The sequence below is a fragment of the Dreissena polymorpha genome, chromosome 10, assembly GCF_020536995.1.
Source record: "Dreissena polymorpha isolate Duluth1 chromosome 10, UMN_Dpol_1.0, whole genome shotgun sequence".
Lineage (NCBI taxonomy): Eukaryota > Metazoa > Mollusca > Bivalvia > Myida > Dreissenidae > Dreissena > Dreissena polymorpha.
The window spans coordinates 89972612-89979457 of record NC_068364.1 but is presented as its reverse complement, the minus strand read 5'-3'; positions in this window follow the sequence as shown (position 1 = coordinate 89979457).

The following is a 6846-nucleotide window of genomic DNA, read 5'->3' as shown; positions in this document are numbered from 1 at the left end:
AATTATTATTCTATTTGTGTAAATTGACTATTGGATATATTCGTGGTACTTCAAGTGTTATTGTTGTTGTGCGCATAATGTGCCTAGCTTCACCAGTAAAATTTGGAAACAGGAACATAATACAACAATATAGGTCTTCATTAACTTATCACTGCTCAGTTTGATTGTCGTCTGTAGAATCTCGGTATAATGTCAGCACACGACAACCGATCAATTATTTATATCAGATTTATTCGCCCACTTTATCAATCAATACAAATAATATATATATGCCACTAGTCTGAACATTGTATTGGTGTATGTTATTCATATTTTTGGTTTTATTTAATTGACTACATGCATTCAATAGACGTTTCTTCCTGTTTGGTAAGTCACGAATAGAAACGTTATGAATAATTATAAAGGTCCCAACAAAGAACGTGCGTATCACGTATGATCCTATTTGATTACGATATATTAAAAGGGGTTAAATAATTATTGGATGTTTAAATAACTAATTCAACAAACAGAGTTAGATTTTGGTGCGTAAATATATAATTTTGAATATAAAGTGTATCGCTGTGAAATGAAGAACTTGTGTGGTCCTTTTTAATTTTGCCCTTTACACAATTCTTAAAGTGGATAGACACGCAACAATATGTACTGATCTAATAACACATGTACTCACTTTCTGCCATGGCCATTTCCATGAGCGTCACCCTGTTAAACCACAAAAGTTTGTGTTTAAAATAACAGTAACACAACTGCATTGACAAACTGGATGAACTAAATGTGCGAGAGGACTTACTAGCATGACTGTTATTCACTGTGCATATATGATTACACTTTCGGCAATATGGATATTGTGAGGTTATTATATGTGTAAAACGTCGCTTTATTAGAAGTAGTTTTATTTGTATTGAAGATGATGTTGTTGCTGTTGGTGGTGGTGGGGGTGGTGCTATTGTTTAAGTTGTTAGGCACAACATTTCATAACAATCTCATAGTGTAATCGCAAAGTGTAAACTTACCTTCTTGTGTATAACTGCGCTGCATTCACCGGTGGTCGTCGCCCCCTCTTTGCCTGTCGGTTTAAATGCCATTGTGCATCAGGCGATTCTTATCCTAAAATGCATTGTTTCGAAAGCATCTCTAGCATATGTATAAGAATCAACAATAACTATTTAAATCATGAACGTTCAAAAATGACATCATGCAAAAAATACATGGCCATATTGAGTGTCGAATTTCAATGTTGTGTTAAACAAACTTTGGGCAATTAGAACGAAGGATACACCACTTTAAACGAGAATAAAACATTGATTTCGACATACCTAAAAATAACTTGTTTCATGCTTTGTTAAGTCGCTGCCAGAAATAGCTTAAACTTTGCAACAATTAAACGCAACACAATGGCTGCGATTTGATCAGAAATGTGAGTCATCTGACAATAACATACGAACAAAATACTAATGTATGCATATTGAAATAGATATGCTGCGATGATGGAAAGATACGATAAAGTTATGAAAGCTTAATTGTGTGCACAAACTTAGAAATCACAACATGAAATTAAAGTACAGACACAGTAATAACATCAACAACAACAAAAGTGGAATTTGCAGTTAACGGTTGGAATGTTTTTAAACGGCTATGTCTTTTGCTTTTATTTCCTTCTGTAAAATTAACAAGTTCACATGCAAATTAAATAATGGCTGCTTAAATAGTAAATCTATGAATTGTATAGACACAGGTAAATAAAGTTTATATCGCAGTAAATGTTTTGATCCTTTAGTGTTCCTATATGCACGGCATATCAATATTTGTTTTACCGTCTGGGTAGGAAATTGTCAAAAGGTACAAAATGTACACTTTGATCTTCAAAATCGTAAGTTGGCTGCTATGTGGTCTCATAATAATAGAGGAGGCTTTTCAGTGGCAAATATTTCAATAATGTAAGACTAATGTTCTGGAATTCACTGACTTAAAATTTGAGATAAAATTAGTCAAGGGACACCTGTATGAAACATTTGAAAACTTTCTTCTTTAGTGACATATATTATAAATATAAAATTATATTAGATTTATAATTGTGAATTGTTGTTATGTATACATCCTTAATATCTCTTCCGTAACTAACCGGTGTTGCCCTTTCATGAGTTTTCTTCGTTTGATGACTGTGAATTGGATTTTGTTTAAGTATGTATGCACTGTTTCCAATCTTTGTTTGCTTTGCACTTCACTGCTTAATTAGTGTGAAATGCTGTTGGATATTTTTTATATGTATAAAGATACCTTTAAATAAATAAACAATTATCATTGAACCATATTTGTTTATTGCATATATTCATGTATCATTCTTAACGATCTCGTCGATATCTCAGTTTTTGAAAAATGTATACTTTGAAAGGCATTATGTCTTTCTTTAATAGCCGTCTATTTTATTGGATTAAACCGTGATACGACTACTTAATAAATGTCATTAGTTGCATTATAAACATTATTGAACACGTAGAAATTCTATACCAACGATTTAAAGCGATAACACCTTTAAATAGCGTCAATTTGTTGATTTATTGTCAATTTAATTAACCTTATTCAATATCTGTTATATATATTATCTGAACATTGACAAAGCTAAACTACCTAATAAACCATGTATAAGGAAGTTGGTTGACAGCGTTAAATATGTCATTAATCCTACAACAATTAAACTTGACATACGGACTGATAAAATCACCAATTATGTTGGTGAAGAGGTGTAACAATATAGAAATAATGATCTTAAATCATCGGTGAAGATCATTGGTTTTATGTTAAAATTAACTCAAAATCGTTAAAGATTTAATTACAAAAATCATTATAGTCTTACCTGTAAACCAACTTATGCCACTGCATGCAAATACCTATGAAAATATATGAACGTTATAATATTGATATCTTTCTTACACTTCTGACTTATTTACTTACGGAACACCGAAACTATCTAATGTTTCTCTCTTTTTCTTAATCGGTTGATGGGATGATGTGTGATAATTGATATATCAAGCTATTCAGTATATTCACATTGTCAACGTGTACTTCTTTTGGTTTGCATTAACCCAATATATGCACATATTCTTTTTATAAAACACTATTTGTTTCTTTGACAACAATGTTACGTTAAATGTAAAACTGTCGTTTTATGTAAATTCAATACCCAAGAGACATGCAGTTTTTAATAATAGTATGTTCGTTTTTTTTTTAATATTCACGTGCATATCACTTCCGATAATGTCACGAGCATATTTTTAAGTTCCATGTGCTGCGGGATATAATGTCATGTTAATATGAAGTATACGAGTATGGTGAATACTGTTATTGTCAATATATGCTGTGTTTTAATCTTTCCAACCTTTAAACATGTAATTGAAGATGGACTAACAGCTCATGTTAACTGGTTATGTCAGCTATTCATAATCAAAGTACTCAAAGTACTGGTGGGGCGATTTTGCTCAAATTTTGTGGTCGTTAAAACACTTTACACCATGATGCCAACAAATCACCTTTTTTGAAGAAAACGGAAGTTAGGAAGGGTGACAGGCTGTCAACATTTTGTGATTTAGCTATTGGAGTTAAATGTAAATTCTGCTTTTTTTAACAAGTCATTGTCGTACTTGCCAATTGATAGCTAAACTGCGAAGATATAATACACTTACCCAGTTCCAAACTTGACATAGATTTGATAAAGACAATCATTGCAGTAATTTCTTATTAGTACAGTAAGGTTTATGGATCGTTCTTGCCTAAGTACACGGGCCTTCGTGTGTGTCTAAGCATAAAGTAAATCCATTCAATATCAAGTAAGATACGGAAAATGTTAGTTTTTGAGCAATTGGATACTAATGGTCAATGTTAACTAGGGGTCAAGCTAAAAAAGTCAACAGACAGGTCTTGTCCAAAGGGGTGTTCTGTCAAAGAATTAAGTAAATCCATTCAATAATAGGGAAAAAAGTGTCATCCGACTTCGTACTCGAACCCACGACCTCGTGTTTATCAGTAAACTGCTCTACCGACTAAGCAAGCTGGGCGGAGACATTTGCTTCCGCAAAATGTATTATTCAAAAAATCAAACATTTTCCGATAGCTTTGGACTTCTGGTTGGTCCATTTTTGCAACTGAAAATACCGATGTATTTTGTCACAGTGCTTTTTGTGGCGCATTAGTACTAAAACCATGCGATTGGAGCTATTTTGTTTGCGAATGCAGAATCTGGAGATGCAAAGTGGTTGGTTGCAGTAACGGACTTCTTGTGTGTTAAACATGTTCGAAATAGTACCTTTGCGGTACAACGTGAAGATTTCAGGAGAGGTGGATGTGTTTTTCGAGCCGCACCCTTGAGACAATGTATTCCCAGATCAAATGAATTTTAAGAAATATAGTGCATGGTTACCCACGGAATAATTTGGGGAAAAAAATGAAATCAAGTAAGATATTTTTCACACGACTTTAAGAGTTTACGCAATATATAAGGACAATCAGCGTATTTATTGGTTGTTATAGTGTGTAACCGACATGAAATGATGAAACGCTTTCACGGCCGTTCAGAAAAATAGTTTTAACACCTTGTGGAATTTACTCAATGTTTTTGTTTTCCATAAAAGGGTTTAACTTATTTGTATTTTTGATATTGGTTGTTAATGTCATCAGACTGTTTTATACATTGAAATGGCGTTATAATCTCTGAAATAACGTCTACAAACGTTCATGTTAATAGGATCCAGATAAGTATAGTATCAAGCCACTGACCACGGCAAATGATTGAAAAAAAGCATTCACTTGAAAACTATTACTATTGACAGGTATGGCGTACCATACATTTAGCCTCTGCGATATTGATTCAAGCTTGATTTGGCGAAGCCATTTAAAGGTTCGACTAGTTAACAAATACACAGTGTGGAAACGATTTCACCGTGGGCATGATGTTGTGATGGCTATTGCAGGAAAGTAAAGATTTTGAAATGTTTCATTGTATTCATATAAGGAAAAAAAAGTAACGCCAGAGGCGGGGTTAATTTTGACCAAAAGAGCATGATTTGAACAAACGTTGTAGAGGACAGATGTATGTCACATTAGTTATCCCATGCATATGATCCTGCGATTGAAGGTATTTTGTTCTGTAATATTTCACTATATACGTTTAAGGAAAACAAGTAATCTTTAGGACCGGGCCGAGTGTGATCACATTGACATTATTTCAACAAACCTGATAGAGAACCACACAAGGCCAAAACGATACATTGAGTTAGATAACAGCATGCATCACTCGCAATTTTTCCGCAATACGGGTTAAATGCAATTATCATAAACGTTGCGATCAAACAAGCGCAGTTGTCTTCACTATTTTTATATACATCATCTCTGAAAATCGAGCATAAAATACATGTGAAGTAGTCATACCGGATTACATTTAAATTGGTTGTATGACAATAACGTGTTAATAAAAAATATATATGTCCCGTTCGCTTTTTAGCTGTTTGAACGACTTTCTTGATTGTATATGTCATTATGTGTAATTGAAACTTATTAAATAAAGGGATCGTCGTTGAGTACATATCCGGAATACATGCGATGTCGGAATTTCAGCATGTGTTTAAGTGTATAATTATTACTATCGCAATCCCAACATTAATTCGTTTATACGCTGTGAATTATACTTCACGGCCTTCCGTTCATTTGGATCTGTTCAGCTTGTGTAATATCTAGTCCCAAAACTTAGATCATTGATGGGTTTGGATTGTGTTATCGATATAGATCTTGAGTTGTGCTTGACAGGACGGATTTATACCGTAACAAGGTCCAATATTGCAGGTCAGTCATTTGAACATATTTAAAGATAGTAATGTTTTATTAGTTGAATACTATTATAAAACATGGTCTCCAAAACACAATGACACAAACATGCGTTGGCTAATGCGTTTAGTTTCAGACCTTAAAAAAGCAGAACAGGTATTTTAATTTTCTGTGTATAGATGTAAAGATATTTATTATACTTAAAAGGAACGTAACATATATATATATATATATATATATATATATATATATATATATATATATATATATATATATATATATATATATATATATATATATATACATATACTTAATTCTGGAACAAGCGCAACCATATAAAAAAACTTATTGCGAATATGCATTCCTCCAGGATTAAGAAATATTTACATTATCTAAATTAAAATGATTTCATGTGTCATATAGAGTTCCTTTTATTTTAAGGAAGTGTTTATCAGTAAACGCTGAACAAGACCTTTTTACGGAAAGTTCTTTGGGGTATATATGTTTGATAATCTGTTTAAAGAAAGGATAATTTATGTTAACAATATCATATATATATATCTACAAGTTAGATTTAAACTATACATACATTTTTTGTGATTAGTTTTTTTCCATAAACTTAGCGTAAAGTGTTGTTATAAACAATAAAAGAATAGATCAGCAAAAACAGGTGCACGGTTAGTCCCCATAAAGACGGCATTTTCTCATTGAATTTATTTGTATGTTTATCAAGAAGAAAATTTGGGCTAAACAAAAGTCTTAACATGTCTAAATAATATACTTTTTCAACAAATTCATTGGTAAAAACGCCGTTTTAGAAAATGACGTACGGTATGAGATTTCTCTCTAACTTATGTTCTATTAGCAAAGTATGTTGCCTTTTTATGAGACTGTGCGTCCGTGTATCTATCTTTGTTGAAACGTCATGTGTACGAGCACGGAACACTTTGTCATCTTTTTTCTGATTTTATTAAAGACTTCCGAAGTTATTTTTCTATATCGTGGCTATTCTCGCAAAACTCATTACAGTACTTA